Source organism: Salvelinus fontinalis, chromosome 35 (assembly GCF_029448725.1).
Source record: "Salvelinus fontinalis isolate EN_2023a chromosome 35, ASM2944872v1, whole genome shotgun sequence".
NCBI classification, from domain to species: Eukaryota; Metazoa; Chordata; class Actinopteri; order Salmoniformes; family Salmonidae; genus Salvelinus; species Salvelinus fontinalis.
Window position 1 is genome coordinate 42038621 of NC_074699.1, and position 17967 is coordinate 42056587.

The window sequence follows — 17967 nt, forward strand, 5'->3', positions numbered from 1 at the left end:
AAATATTTACACATGTTTAGTTTGCTGAAAATAAACGCAGTTGACAGTGAGAAGATGTTTCTTTATTTGCTGAGTTTAGTTGGGTTACAGTATTTGGGTAGCAGGAGCCAGAGGGTGTGTCTACAGGGTGTTATGTGGGGAGAATCTGATAGAATATTGTTGAAGTTACTGTTAATATTATTAATATTAGACTGGGTGTACAGGTGAGCTAAGAAGACTTTCTAATTGGTAGGCTGGGTGTACAGGTGAGCTCAGGAAGCCTCTCTGATTGGTGGGCTGGGTGTACAGGTGAGCTTAGGAAGCCTCTCTGATTGGTGGGCTGGGTGTACAGGTGAGCTGAGGAAGCAGTAGTGGTGCGTGAGTAAAATCACTGGGGAAGCGAAGTCAAGGTAAAAAAGCTGTGATAATTGTGTTGTTTTGCTCTATAAACTGTTAGTTCATATGCCTTGCCACTGTCATATACTGTATAGGCCTAAGGCCAAGACCATAAGAAGTATATATTCAAACACACCTTTGTTTCATCACAAAACCGAAGGGCAACATCTGTCCAGTGGACTGCTCAAAGCATATTGACTCACCCTACTTGTAAATAAATGCCATCCTCCTCTCTTTCATGTTGCTGAAATGGTCTATCACTCTGTCATACAGTACCGGTACACGGTTTTACTTTTTGTTGTCCATGGCTACCTGGCTAAAATGCATCTAACTACATATTGAACTTTCATCTTCTCAGGCCAGTATTGATAATTAGGTAAAACCACATGTCCAAATCCTTATCTCTGTCCACGGAAGGGATAATTTTATTAGCTAGCTAGCCACTGGAGGACAACAACACGACGAGATGTAACAATTCCATTTGTTTTCTGTCAATGACGTTTGGCTTGATGTGATGTGATCGGTCTGACACTTTGTTTTGGTGTACCAGGACCATTCACAGTTGAGCTCACTCAGTTTAGCTCAACACTGATTGGCTATTATTGTATTCTTTTTTTTTTTTATCAAGGGAGGCCAAATGCTCACTGGCTTCCCTTGCAATCAATGCTCCAACATTATCATACTATTTTTGGACCACAAAGCATCAGACAGATGCGCTACACAGACAGACAGAGATGGGGAGCTGTTTTACTCGCTCAGATGCTTTCTATGATGAGATACATTCAGCCTCTTGCAAATTGAAGGAAAATGATGAAGCACAGAGAGACGAAAGATACATTCTTTTATGTTTTTGTATTTTTTTGTGGAAATGTTTTCCTTTGGGATCAATGAAGACTCGTCACTGTTAAAGAAAGCCTCTCTGACATGTGGGCTGGGTGTATAAGTGAGCTGAGGAAGTCTCTCTGATTGGTGGGCTGGGTTTACAGGTGAGCTCAAACCAAACAATACAGTCACTCTGATCCATGACCTGGGGGATTTAACTGGGGACCATCCTCTCTGCTCTTCTGCTGCCCAACCCAGACCAACCTAGACAACCTCAACCCAGACCAGCCCAACGCAGACCAGTCCAATCCAGACCAACCAAGCCCAACCCTAACCAGACCAACCCAGCCCACCCCAGACAACCCCAACCCAGACCAATCTAGACCAACCCAACACAGACCATCCTTGCCCAACCCAGACCTACCTAGATCAACCCAGGGTCTTTGCATGGCTGGAAACATTTGACTGAAAGGCAGTGAGGAGATTTACCTAACGAAGGACTGTAGAGGGATGGGAAGTGACACAGAGAGAGAGAGAGAAAGAAAGAGAAGGGGGTAGGGGGTGAGTGAGCACGCTCGTTTTGCATCGTCCACAGTGGGCATTTCTATTGGGGGGACACCCAATGATGGAAATCAAATGAGCCTTCCACCCAGTAAGAGAGGAAGGGAGAGAAAGAGACAGAGTGAGAGAGAAGGGGGAGAAAGTGAATGATTGAGTGAATAAGTGAGAGTGAGACATAGAGCAAAGGGGTAGAGGATGAATGATTGAGTGAGAGAGAGAGAGGGGGAGAGAGAGAGAGAGAGAGAGAGAGCAATGTGGGTAGTGACAGCAGAAGGGCCAGTGTCTACAGGTGAGTTAGGGAAGTGTTCTCATTGGTGGGGTGTACAGGTGAGGTAATGAAGCCTCTGATTGGTTTGCTTTGTGTGTAGAGGTGAGCCAAGGAAGCGCCAGGTAATAATTGGTGGTCATAAGAGCAGCAGCAGGCTCAGCTCCACTCCACACTGACTGAGTACTGGGACATCATGCAGAGGAAGAGCAGCTCCACTGGGCTCCTCATCACTGCTCTGTTTGCAGTGGTCTCTGGTCTTACCAAACAGTTCTACTATGTGGATAAAACACTGACCTGGCAAGAAGCTCAGCAGTACTGCAGAGAGAAATACATTGACCTGGCCTTCATCACCGACCAGGAGGAAGCAGAGCTGTTCTCCAAAATCTTAGCTTCTGAATTCAACTGGATTGGTTTGACTTGGATCGGTCTGTACAGAGATACCAATGACTCAACAGAGTGGAAGTGGTCTGGAGGGTGGAACTCGACATTCAGGTTCTGGAGTACAGGCCTGCCAAACCTGGACAGTGTTGTCAACCTGGACTGTGTCGGTGTGATAAAGGGTGAGATGGCTGACGGCCTGTGCCAACAAAGAAACCCTTTCTGGTGCTTTGATCTGAACGTGGTCCTGGTGAAGGAGAAGAAGACGTGGGAGGAGGCTCTGGATCACTGCAGGAAGCACTACACTGACCTCACCAGCCTGCTGTCTGAGAATGAGCAGCTCCAGGTGCAGAGAATGATGAATTCAAAGGGGGCCCAGACAGACCATGTGTGGACCGGTCTACGCTTTTTCAGTGGTTTCTGGTTGTGGGTGAATGGAGACCCCCTAGAGTACCAGGCCTGGACCGGGGGGAGGCTGCCCCACTGCCCCGCCCAACACCTCCGCTGTGGGACCCTGCCCAGAGGGGGAGAGCTTTGGGGAACCAGGGACTGTGAGGAGATGAGGAACTTCCTCTGTTACAAGTGATTTGGTAATTCACTATCATTGATTAGTAAAATTCTTATGATGGAATAGGATAGCAAGCTTGACTGCTAATTAAATAACGTATTGGATGTCATAAGGTGAATGCACCAATTTGTAAGTCGCTCTGGATAAGAGCGTCTGCTAAATGACTTAAATGTAATGTAAATGTATTGTTTTAAATAAATTGTCATTTTTTTTAATAACATTTAAAATGTCATCTTTATTTCCAATATAAATAATAAAGTTAAATGTGTTTGTTTATTAGGATCTATTTTAACACATCATAACAATATTCCAAAATGAAACATACCAAGCAGGGTTGGGGTCAATTCAAATTGGACTCAATTCAGGAAGTGATTTGATTTTTTTTTTAAACTAAAATTGAAAAACATTTGAAATTAATATATTTTATTATTCAGTTCATTGAAAAATCATTGAAAATAGATATTGAATTCGAATTTCAGTTTATTTAACGAATTAACAGCCTTCAATTCCAATTGACCCGACCCTTGGTGAGAAACAATGAGTGGTGTGAAATTCATATTTTAACAACCTCTACATATTTAGAGGTCTCATTTTACCTGTGTTGTGATGTTATAGTCTATATAATCAAATATTTAACTAATGTATTTGCAGTTCATAATCTGTGTGTTTTCGTATATTATCTTGCTTTGGAAGCTACAGTATGTATGTATGTGTGTATATATCGGTATGATAATAAAACAGAAAGGGAAACAAAATAACTTATTCTCGTGGGTTTTTCTGACAAAAAATGTGTTGTGTTTACTGTTGCTGACTGAACTTATAATTCTACAGAGTTTTAGAGACACAAGGAGGGTAAATGGTACCGCAGGTCTGTCATCAGGCTATGGGATGTGTGAGATAATCAGCAGCATTAGTTCCTGTGCTTGGGTCTTCCTCACTGGTTATTTGGACGAATCAGGATTGGGCAAAGGCGGTGCTTAAACTGGTCGTGGGGATTTCCAGCCCATGTGTGATAAATACCAGTCACTTTCTCCTAATCCCTGCCTACATGTACATATCTACTTCAATACTCCAGTATCCCTGCCTACATGTACATATCTACCTCAATACTCTAGTATCCCTGCCTACATGTACATATCTACCTCAATACTCCAGTATCCCTGCCTACATGTACATATCTACCTCAATACTCCAGTATCCCTGCCTACATGTATATATCTACCTCAATACTCCAGTAGCACTGCCTACATGTACATATCTACCTCAATACTCCAGTATTCCTGCCTACATGTATATATCTACCTCAATACTCCAGTATCCCTGCCTACATGTACATATCTACCTCAATACTCCAGTATCCCTGCCTACATGTATATATCTACCTCAATACTCCAGTAGCCCTTTCTACATGTACATATCTACCTCAATACTCCAGTAGCCCTGCCTACATGTACATATCTACCTCAATACTCCAGTATCCCTGCCTACATGTACATATCTACCTCAATACTCCAGTATCCCTGCCTACATGTACATATCTACCTCAATACTCCAGTAGCCCTTTCTACATGTACATATCTACCTCAATACTCCAGTATCCCTGCCTACATGTATATATCTACCTCAATACTCCAGTATCCCTGCACATTGTAAATGTGCTACATGCCCTGACCCTGTATATAGCTTCCTCTCTTAGTTCTTATTTCTCATGTTTTTATTTGACTATTTTGATATTGAATACTGCTGTTGAGTAGGGCTGGCAAGTTAAGCACTGGAGGCCTACTGGTGCATGTGACAAATAAAATTTGAAATTTAGACATTTGGACCTGGTATAAACGGTAAGGGTTAGGGCCAGAGCCAGGGTTAGGGTTAGGTTCATCTCTTTCCTAGACACTTCTGCCCAAATGTGCCAAGAGTCTGGTGCACCAACAGGTCAGACAATGCAGGAAGACCTGGAAAAGCACATAGTCATTGGCTTAATAGGCTAAATCTACCACCCACTCATCTCCCACAACACCTTCCCCTTAACCTAATTTAACAGGCATGAAAGAAACGCCTGAGTGGAGTTCCCACATCCGGTTTTCAGTTTGACGCTGATGTGTTTTAATGCTCTCCTTCCACCACTAGATGTCTCTGGTGGACCTGAGATAAAGGGTCAGGCATAAGGCCTGAGACAGAGTTTGGGTTAGGTGGTGATGATAACATGTGCTGTGTTGTGTGTTGTAATGCTCTCCTCTCACCACTAGATGTCTCTAGGGGACCTGTGAAGGAAGCTAGTGGAACAGCCAAGTCTCACCAGGGCCCCTATTCATAAAACCAGCCTCTCAAATGGCACCCTATTCCCTATTTAGTGCACTACATTGGACCAGGACCATTCGGTACGCAGCAAAGCATCTCAGATTAGAAGTGCTGATCTTGGATCAGTTTGACCATTTAAATAATTACTATTGAGATTACATGGACAGGCGGGTCGGGTTACTGGACAAACTTTTACATTTGGATGATTAACTGATTGATCGATTGCCTGACTGACTGAGATCTCTCTACTCTACCTGTGAGTGTAGCTGGGGACGTCCCCCTCCACCTGTCTGCCCAGTACGATCAGTACTCCCCAACGGAGGTTCTACTTAGGCCAGGGGTCAGCCATGATGCCCGGACCATGGTGGACCACACCACCCTCCACATGGCTGCTCCAGCAGGGACAGGCATCTTAGAGGTCCTGCTCCAGGTACAACCTCCCTCCACATGGCTGCTCCAGCAGGGACAGGCATCGTAGAGGTCCTGCTCCAGGTACAGCCTCCCTCCACATGGCTGCTCCTGCAGGGACAGGCATCGTAGAGGTCCTGCTCCAGGTACAGCCTCCCTCCACATGGCTGCTCCTGCAGGGACAGGCATCGTAGAGGTCCTGCTCCAGGTACAGCCTCCCTCCACATGGCTGCTCCTGCAGGGACAGGCATCGTAGAGGTCCTGCTCCAGGTACAGCCTCCCTCCACATGGCTGCTCCTGCAGGGACAGGCATCGTAGAGGTCCTGCTCCAGGTACAGCCTCCCTCCACATGGCTGCTCCTGCAGGGACAGGCATCGTAGAGGTCCTGCTCCAGGTACAGCCTCCCTCCACATGGCTGCTCCTGCAGGGACAGGCATCGTAGAGGTCCTGCTCCAGGTACAGCCTCCCTCCACATGGCTGCTCCTGCAGGGACAGGCATCATAGAGGTCCTGCTCCAGGTACAGCCTCCCTCCACATGGCTGCTCCAGCAGGGACAGGCATCGTAGAGGTCCTGCTCCAGGTACAGCCTCCCTCCACATGGCTGCTCCAGCAGGGACAGGTATTGTAGAGGTCCTGCTCCAGGTACAGCCTCCCTCCACATGGCTGCTCCAGCAGGGACAGGCATCATAGAGGTCCTGCTCCAGGTACAGCCTCCCTCCACATGGCTGCTCCAGCAGGGACAGGCATCGTAGAGGTCCTGCTCCAGGTACAACCTCCCTCCACATGGCTGACTGTCTATTTAACCAGGTGAGTCCTATTTAGATTTCAATGATTTTTTTCAAGGGAGCCCTGACCGAGAGAATCAGCAAACAGTTACACAAGTTTCACCCACACAAAAATAGTGTTACTCTAAACCAGTGGTTCCCAAACTTTTTATAGTCCCGTACACCGTCAAACATTCAACCTCAAGCTGCGTACCCACTCTAGCACCAGGGTCAGCGCACTCTCAAATGTTGCTTTTTGCCATCATTGTAAGCCTGCCACACACACACTATGCAATTATTAAACATAAGAATGAGTGTGAGTTTTTGTATGGGCACAAATAATAATAATCAATAATTTTGCTCTTTTTTTAACAATCTTACATATAAAACCTTATTTGTTCATCGAAATTGTGAATAACTCACCACAGGTTAATGAGAACGGTGTGTTTGAAAGGATGCACATAACTCTGTAATGTTGGGTTGTATTGGAAAGTCTCAGTCTTAAATCATTTCCCACACACAGTCTGTGCCTGTATTTAGTTTTCATGCTAGTGAGGGCCGAGAATCCACTCTCACATAGGTACATGGTTGCAAAGGGCATCAGTGTCTTAACAGCGCGATTTGCCAAAGCAGGATACATCATACAATGATGGAAAGGCCTGTGCGTTGTCTCGCACATTGAATATAGTTGCGGAGAGTCCCTGCAATCCTATAATTAGATCAGGCGGGAAAAAACAGCACCCAGATAGGCCAGTGGTGTGAGAAACTCGTCATCACGCAAGCTGTCAGACAAAGAAAACTTTAAGCTCATCTCTCAATTCAAAAAAACGTGTCAATACTTTGCCCCTTGATAACCAGCTCACTTCTGTATGTTTTAAAAGTGTTACATGGTCGTTGCCCATATCATTGCATAGTGCAGAAAATACACGAGAGATCAGGGCTATAACAAAGTTCAGAGCTTTAACAAAGTTAACCATTTTCACTGTAGTGTCCAAAACGCCTTTCAAGCTGTCAGGCATTCCCTTGGCAGCAAGAGCCTCTCGGTGGACGCTGCAGTGTACCGAAGTGGTGTCAGGAGCAACTGCTTGCACGTGCGTTACCACTCAACTACGTCTCCCTGTCATAGATTTTGCACCATCAGTACAGATACCAACACATCTTGAACACCAAAGTCCATTTGATGACACAAAGCTGTCCAGTACTTAAAAAATATCCTCTCCCGTTGGCCTGGTTTCCAGTGGTTTGCAGAAGAGGATGTTTTCTTTAATTGACCCCATATAAACGGAACGGACATATACCAGGAGTTGTGTCAGGCCCGCCACCTCTGTTGACTCATCCAGCTGTAACGCATAGAATTCACTGGCTTGTATGCGAAGCAGTAATTGTTTCAAAACATCTCCTGCCAAGTTACTGATGCGTCGTGAAACAGTGTTGTTTGATGAAAGCATTGTCTTAATAGTTTTTTTGGCCTTTTCCCCCAGCATTGTCCCAGCCATATTCACGGCAGCAGGAAGAATTTAGTCCTCCACAATAGTATGGGGCTTGCCTGTCCTAGCCACTCGGTAGCTCACCATATAAGACGCTTCTAGACCCTTCTTATTAATGGTATCTGTTGCTTTTATACATGTCTTACTACTCAAAAGTCGTCTTACTTCTCACTCAAAGAACTCCTGTGGATTATTTTTCAAATTGGCATGTTTTGTTTCTAGATGTCTGCTCAAGAGTGAAGGTTTCATCGAGTTGTGAGATAGTACTTTTGCACACATAACACACCGTGGCTGAGGAAAGGCACTACTCCCAATATAAGTGAACCCCAAATCAATGTAGTTCTCATCATATTTGCGCCTCTTCGCTGGTGTTCGGTGCTTTCCCGGGTAAGGGGGCAGTATAACTCTTCGGCTGCATCAGATTCACAACGGTCAGTGTCCATGCTAGCTGGGCTAACAACAAATGTAGAATTACTGATGCTAGCTTTGGATGTGCTCATGGAAGCAGAACAACTTGTGTAGTCGACAGGTGCAGGTGTAGTACTGCTGGTAGTAGCAGTACTACCAGTAGAGCTGGTATGTGTCTCTATGGACGCAAGCCTTACTTCTTTTAACCATTTATCAATTTTCAAATAAACGGAATGAGCAGCAGCTACGTTTGACTACATACGGACCGTTAGTGGAATTCCCGCGAGAGAGTACCGGTTAATGTGATTGGATGTTAATTATTTGACAAGGCTACCTATATTTGACATTGTGTTGTTATTTCCCTGGACAGTAGATGGTTTCATTTTATTTTGGGTAGTGAAACGAGTCTACTCAGGTGAGAAAAAGACCTCACCCAAATGTATAGCCCCGTTGGAAAATTAATAAAGGGACTGTTTGAAAATGTGAAGATTGAAAAAAATAAAATGTGAATCACGTTTTTATTTGTCATACCCCCGATGGCATTGCGTAACAACATAGTTAGTGGCTTATAATGCTCTTAATTAATATATATGTTTAACTTTACATATGAATAAAATGTCACAGAAATTATTCACAAAATAACAACGTTGTTTAATTCATTCATAAAACAACATGACGTTCAAAAATGAATTGATGATGTTATGAATGGAAGAAAGGACTGTGAGATATCACGATTCAGATTCACCCGGAGGGACTTTGATGTTGCTTCTCAAACTCCTGGCTCTGTTCAGACCTCCATTACAGAAGATCAGTAGTCATTCTACCATTACAGACCCATCCCCCTGTGATCTCCTGCCATAAGCAACAGTCGTCCACTGTCACAGGGCCACCGAGCTAATGCCATTAATAACGGCTGTTACAGGGCCACCGAGCTAATGCCGTTATTAACTACACACTCATCCACTGTCATAGGGGATGCGTTCATAATGCCACCCTTTTCCCTATATAGTGCACTACTTTTTAACCAGGAACCATAGGGTAGAATAGTAGAATGACTGATCTCTAGTAGGGCCCTGGGCAAAAGTAGTGCACTATGTAGGGAATAGGGTGCCATTTGGGACATTCTCAGGGACTGTAAGGGCCCCTGTAGGGAAGAGGGAGTACAGGACAATGGCCCCATTGATTCTCTCTGCTCTGCTGTAGCATGTAGCATGGGATCCGCTGACGTCAATGACCAGGCCTGCTGTACAGGGGACATTCTTTACTGCATAATGAATGTCCCAACTGTCTGGGACAGTAATGCTATATGTTGATGTTTTTTTTTTGTTAATTGTTTATATTGATAAATTAATGAATGAGTGAGTGAGAAGACTTCTGCTCCTTCGTTCGAACAATTGATTTATTCATCGAGATCAATTGATCAAGTTTGATTCGATTGATCGAGATCAATTTGATGGATCAATAGATTGACTGCCCCCCCGCTATCTCTCTCCTCTGTGTTCCAGCACAGGGCTGATGTGAATACTAAAGACATGCTGAAGATGAGTGCTCTCCGCTGGGCTGTGCAGCACGGCGACAGAGAGGTGGTGGACCTGCTGATCCAGTGGACATCCACGCTACCAGCAAGTTCTGTAAACTCGCCCTCGACAACGTCAACGACCAGCTGGCTGAGATCCTACAGGTTCAGAATACTGGATGTGTTAACAAAGTGGTGTTGGTCAATTCTATTACAATTCATTAAAGGAAGTCAGCTGATATTCAAACTTTCTCAATGACGATAATAATTTTCCTGATGGGTGTAGACTTGAGAGAGGCAGTGCGTGTTATGACGATTTTTTTCTCACTTTGACCTGAAATTGTACTTACAGAATGCACCTGTAATCCATAACCTTCTGAAATATGTCTTCCTGCCTTTAAATACTAATCTGTACCCTGTTCGCTGTGTATATTTGTATAATGGATTGGTTTCTGTCCCGTCAATGACCTCCCTAGAGAAATGAATGAGAGGGAGTGTGTATTTCACAGTGTTTAAATGTCAGAGGATGGGAATGGTGGGAACAGTGCAGCTGGTGCCTGGGCTTGTGGCAGTGTTATACATATGGACGGTGCCTCAAATGGCACCCTATTCCCTACTAGTGTGTACTACTTTTGCCCAGAGGCCATAGGGAATAGGGGGCCACTTAGAACGGGCCCATGGTATCCTCAGCCAGTGAAATAGACAGGTGTGACAAAGACCTTTGATTCAGTGTTTGGTCTCCATTCTGTAATGTTTCACCTTGTTTGTTTTGAAACCATCATACAACTCAAATATCACAGATGTGAGCGAAACCAAACCAACGTCAGTACATTCAGCTCGTCAGACAGGAAACCAACGTCAATACATTCAGCTAGTCAGACAGGAAACCAACGTCAATACATTCAACCAGTCAGACAGGAAACCAACGTCAATACATTCAGCTAGTCAGACAGGAAACCAACGTCAGTACATTCAGCTAGTCAGACAGGAAACCAACGTCAATACATTCAGCTAGTCAGACAGGAAACCAACGTCAATACATTCAACCAGTCAGACAGGAAACCAACGTCAATACATTCAGCTAGTCAGACAGGAAACCAATGTCAGTACATTCAACTAGTCAGACAGGAAACCAACGTCAATATCAATCAATCAATTTTATTTTATATAGCCCTTCGTACATCAGCTAATATCTCGAAGTGCTGTACAGAAACCCAGCCTAAAACCCCAAACAGCTAGTAATGCAGGTGTAGAAGCACGGTGGCTAGGAAAAACTCCCTAGAAAGGCCAAAACCTAGGAAGAAACCTAGAGAGGAACCAGGCTATGAGGGGTGGCCAGTCCTCTTCTGGCTGTGCCGGGTGGAGATTATAACAGAACTATGCCAAGATGTTCAAAAATGTTCATAAGTGACAAGCATGGTCAAATAATAATCATGAATAATTTTCAGTTGGCTTTTCATAGCTGATCATTAAGAGTTGAAAAACAACAGGTCTGGGACAGGTGGCGGTTCCATAACCGCAGGCAGAACAGCTGAAACTGGAATAGCAGCAAGGCCAGGCGGATTGGGGACAGCAAGGAGTCACCACGGGCGGCAGTCCCGACGCATGGTCCCAGGGCCCAGGTCCTCCGAGAGAAAGGAAGAGAGAAGGAGAAAATTAGAGAGAGCCAAGATTTTCAAAATGTTTATAAATGACAAGCATGGTCAAATAATAATCAGGAATAAATCTCAGTTGGCTTTTCATAGCCGATCATTAAGAGTTGAAAACAGCAGGTCTGGGACAGGTAGGGGTTTCGTAACCGCAGGCAGAACAGTTGAAACTGGAATAGCAGCAAGGCCAGGCGGACTGGGGACAGCAAGGTGTCAGCATGCCCGGTAGTCCTGACGTATGGTCCTAGGGCTCAGGTTCTCAGAGAGAAAGAGAGAACGAGAGAATTAGAGAGAGCATACTTAAATTCACACAGGTCACTGGATAAGACAGGAGAAGTACTCCAGGTATAACCAACTGACCCTAGCCCCCCGACACAAACTACTGCAGCATAAATACTGGAGGCTGAGACAGGAGCGGTCAGGAGACACTGTGGCCCCCCCCCGCACCACTAGAGGGAAATCCTCAACCACCAACTTACAATCCTGAGACAAGGCCGAGTATAGCCCACAAAGGTCTCCACCACAGCACAAACCAAGGGGGGGCGCCAACCCAGACAGGAAGATCACGTCAGTAACTCAACCCACTCAAGTGACGCACCCCTCCTAGGGACGGCATGAAAGAGCACCAGCAAGCCAGTGACTCAGCCCCTGTAACAGGGTTAGAGGCAGAGAATCCCAGTTGAGAGAGGGGAACCGGCCTGGCAGAGACAGCAAGGGCGGTTCGTTGCTCCAGAGCCTTTCCGTTCACCTTCACACTCCTGGGCCAGACTACACTCAATCATATGACCTACTGAAGAGATAAGTCTTCAGTAAAGACTTAAAGGTTGAGACCGAGTCTGCGTCTCTCACATGGGTAGGCAGACTGTTCCATAAAAATGGAGATCTATAGGAGAAAGCCCTGCCTCCAGCTGTTTGCTTAGAAATTTTAGGGACAATTAGGAGGCCTGCGTCTTGTGACCGTAGCGTACGTGTAGGTATGTACGGCAGGACCAACTCGGAAAGATAGGTAGGAGCAAGCCCATGTAACGCTTTATAGGTTAACAGTAAAACCTTGAAATCAGCCCTTGCCTTAACGGGAAGCCAGTGTAGGGAAGCTAGCACTGGAGTAATATGATCAAATTTCTTGGTTCTAGTCAGGATTCTAGCAGCCGTATTTAGCACTAACTGAAGTTTATTTAGTGCTTTATCCGGGTAGCCGGAAAGTAGAGCATTGCAGTAGTCTAACCTAGAAGTAACAAATGCATGGATTAATTTTTCTGCATAATTTTTGGACAGAACATTTCTGATTTTTGCAATGTTACGTAGATGGAAAAAAGCTGTCCTTGAAACAGTCTTGATATGTTCGTCAAAAGAGAGATCAGGGTCAAGAGTAACGCCGAGGTCCTTCACAGTTTTATTTGAGACGACTTTACAACCATCAAGATGAATTGTCAGATTTAACAGAAGATCTCTTTGTTTCTTGGGACCTAGAACAAGCATCTCTGTTTTGTCCGAGTTTAAAAGTAGAAAGTTTTCAGCCATCCACTTCCTTATGTCTGAAACACAGGCTTCTAGCGAGGGCAATTTTGGGGCTTCACCATGTTTCATTGAAATGTACAGCTGTGTGTCATCCGCATAGCAGTGAAAGTTAACATTATGTTTTCGAATAACATCCCCAAGAGGTAAAATATATAGTGAAAACAATAGTGGTCCTAAAATGGAACCTTGAGGAACACCGAAATGTACAGTTTATTTGTCAGAGGACAGACCATTCACAGAGACAAACTGATATCTTTCCGACAGGTAAGATCTAAACCAGGCCAGAACTTGTCCGTGTAGACCAATTTGGGTTCCAGTCTCTCCAAAAGAATGTGGTGATCGATGGTGTCAAAGGCAGCACTAAGGTCTAGTAGCACGAGGACAGATGCAGAGCCTCGGTCTGACGCCATTAAAAGGTCATTTACCACCTTCACAAGTGCAGTCTCAGTGCTATGATGGGGTCTAAAACCAGACTGAAGCATTTCGTATACATTGTTTGTCTTCAGAAAGGCAGTGAGTTGCTGCGCAACAGCTTTTTCTAAAATTTTTGAGAGGAATGGAAGATTCGATATAGGCCGATAGTTTTTTATATTTTCCGGGTCAAGGTTTGGCTTTTTCAAGAGAGGCTTTATCACTGCCACTTTTAGTGAGTTTGGTACACATCCTGTGGATAGAGAGCTGTTTATTATGTTCAACATAGGAGGGCCAAGCACAGGAAGCAGCTCCTTCAGCAGTTTAGTAGGAATAGGATCCAGTATGCAGCATGAAGGTTTAGAGGCCATGATTATTTTCATCATTGTGTCAAGAGATATAGTACTAAAACACTTAAGTGTCTCTCCCGATCCCAGGCCCTCGCAGAGCTGTGCAGATCCAGGACAGCTAAGCCCTGGAGGAATACGCAGATTCAAAGAGGAGTCCGTAATTTGCTTTCTAATGGTCATGATCTTTTCCTCAAAGAAGTTCATGAATTTATTACTGCTGAAGTGAAAGCCATCCTCTCTTGGGGAATGCTGCTTTTTAGATAGTTTTGCAACAGTATCAAAAAGAAATTTGGGATTGTTCTTATTTTCCTCGATTAAGTTGGAAAAGTAGGATGATCGAGCAGCAATGAGGGCTCTTCGGTACTGCACGGTACTGTCTTTCCAAGCTAGTCGGAAGACTTCCAGTTTGGTGTGGCGCCATTTCCGTTCCAATTTCCTGGAAGCTTGCTTCAAAGCTCGGGTATTTTATGTATACCAAGGAGCTAGTTTCTTATGACAAATGTTTTTCGTTTTTAGGGGTGCAACTGCATCTAGGGTATTGCGCAAGGTTAAATTGAGTTCCTCAGTTAAGTGGTTAACTGATTTTTGTCCTCTGACGTCCTTGGGTAGGCAGAAGGAGTCTGGAAGGGCATCAAGGAATTTTTGTGTTGTCTGAGAATTTATAGCACGACTTTTGATGCTCCTTGGTTGGGGTCTGAGCAGATTACTTGTTGCGATTGCAAACGTAATAAAATGGTGGTCCGATAGTCCAGGATTATGTGGAAAAACATTAAGATCTACAACATTTATTCCATGGGACAAAACTAGGTCCAGAGCAATACATTCAACTAGTCAGACAGGAAACCAACGTCAATACATTCAACTAGTCAGACAGGAAACCAACGTCAGTACATTCAACTAGTCAGACAGGAAACCAACGTCAGTACATTCAGCTAGTCAGACAGGAAACCAACGTCAATACATTCAACTAGTCAGACAGGAAACCAACGTCAGTACATTCAGCTAGTCAGACAGGAAACCAACGTCAGTACATTCAGCTAAACAGACAGGAAACCAACGTCAGTACATTCAGCTAGTCAGACAGGAAACCAACGTCAATACATTCAGCTAGTCAGACAGGAAACCAACGTCAGTACATTCAGCTAGTCAGACAGGAAACCAACGTCAGTACATTCAACTAGTCAGACAGGAAACCAACGTCAATACATTCAACTAGTCAGACAGGAAACCAACGTCAATACATTCAACTAGTCAGACAGGAAACCAACGTCAATACATTCAACTAGTCAGACAGGAAACCAACGTCAGTACATTCAGCTAGTCAGACAGGAAACCAACGTCAATACATTCAACTAGTCAGACAGGAAACCAACGTCAATACATTCAGCTAGTCAGACAGGAAACCAACGTCAGTACATTCAGCTAGTCAGACAGGAAACCAACGTCAATACATTCAACTAGTCAGACAGGAAACCAACGTCAATACATTCAGCTAGTCAGACAGGAAATGGAACAATATACTTTCACAGAATAGGTTTTGTGTGTGTGTGTGTGTGTGTGCGTGCGTGCGTGCGTGCGTGCGTGCGTGCGTCTACAGGGACGTCTGGTGGACCTGATGACTGTTATTATTCCAGTCAGGGGTGGACCTGATGCATTTTCTTATTCTAGTCAGTCATTGACCTCCCCATCATGATCTGAGAACTCCACTTCTTACCAATGTTACACTTTGTAAACCATTCTGATGCAGTGGTAACGTCTGTCATTCTCTGTGTTTTATGCCGTTTAGTTTCTTCTTGTTTTAATGTTGGCAATTATTGTTTATTTAAGGTTTGCCATGTATTTCCACCTCAGAATGACCTTACATTATCTCTATTCCTTATGTGTTGAATCAGAACAATGGGTCTTTTAGCATGGAATATGTGCTCACAAAAAGGTGATGGCGTGGGGCTTTTTGTTGTGTGGCTATCATCCTATTGTAAACATGATCAATGTGCGTTCTGCCCTGGAGTCCCTCGCCCACAGACAGACACACATTGGGAGAAGAGAGGTGGGGCGTTCCAACAATTAGGTGCCCTTTGAGATGTGGAACTATTGATTTCCCCTCATTTTATCATTCGGTCAAAAATAATGTTAAACTGAATAAAAAACTACGTTTTCCATCTCAAGTGGGTTGAATAAAAAAAATGACTATAGTATGTGCCTGTTAAGTGCCAAATAAAGTAACAGGGTTGACGGTAACAGGTTTGAACATTTCATCTTAAATCAGCCATGATTCCCATTTTGACAATAGAAATGGAAGCTTGTTGTGTGGAACAGGGAGGGGCAATTGAATGCAAGCTTCACAAACAAAATGACGATAATTGTTAAAACATTTCTAGCCTGTCTAGTTATGGGTAACAGAGTTGACGTGAGGAGTAACAGGGTTTGAGTGTTGGGTAACAGGGTTGACGTGTTGGGTAACAAGGTTGACGTGAGGAGTAACAGGGTTGACGTGTTGGGTAACAGGGTTGACGTGTTGGGTAACAGAGTTGACGTGTTGAGTAACAGGGTTTGTGTGTTGGGTAACAGGGTTGACGTGTTGGGTAACAGGGTTGGCGTGAGGAGTAACAGGGTTTGTGTGTTGGGTAACAGGGTTGACGTGTTGGGTAACAGGGTTGACGTGTTGGGTAACAGGGTTGGCGTGAGGAGTAACAGGGTTTGTGTGTTGGGTAACAGGGTTGACGTGAGGAGTAACAGGGTTGACGTGTTGGGTAACAGGGTTTGTGTGTTGGGTAACAGAGTTGACGTGTTGGGTAACAGGGTTGACGTGTGGAGTAACAGGTTTGACGTGTTGGGTAACAGAGTTGACATGAGGAGTAACAGGGTTTGATTGTTGGGTAACAGAGTTGACGTGTTGGGTAACAGGGTTGACGTGTTGAGTAACAGAGGTGACGTGTTGGGTAACAGGGTTGACGTGAGGAGTAACAGGTTTGACATGTTGGGTAACAGAGTTGACGTGTTGGGTAACAGAGTTGACGTGTTGAGTAACAGGGTTAACGTGTTTAGTAACAGAGTTGACGTGTTGGATAACAGAGTTGACGTGTTGGGTAACAGGGTTGACGTGTTGGATAACAGAGTTGACGTGTTGGGTAACAGGGTTGACGTGTTGAGTAACAGGGTTTGTGTGTTGGGTAACAGGGTTGACGTGTTGGGTAACAGGGTTGACGTGAGGAGTAACAGGGTTGCCTTGTTGGGTAACAGGGTCGACGTGTTGGGTAACAGTGTTGACGTGTTGGGTAACAGGGTCGACGTGTTGGGTAACAGTGTTTGAGTGTTGGGTAACAGGGTTGACGTGTTGACGTGTTGGGTAACAGGGTTGACGTGTTGGGTAACAGGGTTTGAGTGTTGGGTAACAGGGTTGACGTGAGGAGTAACAGGGTTGCCTTGTTGGGTAACAGGGTCGACGTGTTGGGTAACAGTGTTGACGTGTTGGGTAACAGGGTCGACGTGTTGGATAACAGGGTTGACGTGTTGGGTAACAGGGTTGACGTCTTGGGTAACAGGGTTGACGTGTTGGGTAACAGGGTTGACGTGTTGGGTAACAGGGTTGACGTGTTGGGTAACAGGGTTGACATATTGTGCTCGACCCGCTCAGTTTTCCACCAAAAGATGGCCAAAAAGCATCTCACTTGTTTTACACTGTGATTTGACTGATTAGATGTTCAATGTTTCTTTAGAAAAATATATTTAAAAAAATAATAGTTTTACTATTTTAAACAGAGAGTTCAGTTCACGCTACCTTTAAAATGAGGGACCGTTTCTTTTATTTTCTTAAAGTGAATCACTAATCACATGAAATAAATAATAGCCTTCAGAAGTGACTGTCAAATCGACACAATCACTAGGGCTTTACAGTGATGGTGACAACGTTGAGAAATGTTGGAGTTAGGTGTTGAAAATCCTCCTGGATGTCACAGCCCACTGGGTACAGAACGTCATTTCAATGTGGATAACTGGGGAAATATTTGGTTGAGACGTTGATAAATGAGATTATAACTTAAATTCACCTACTCAAAAAGACAGACAAAAGTTAGTTGAATTTCCAATGTGTTATCACTATGCTTTCAACCATCTAAAAACATACCAAATTCCAGTGGAAAAACAATGTCAGATTTCTTTTAAATTTAGTTGTCACCCAAATGTCTAC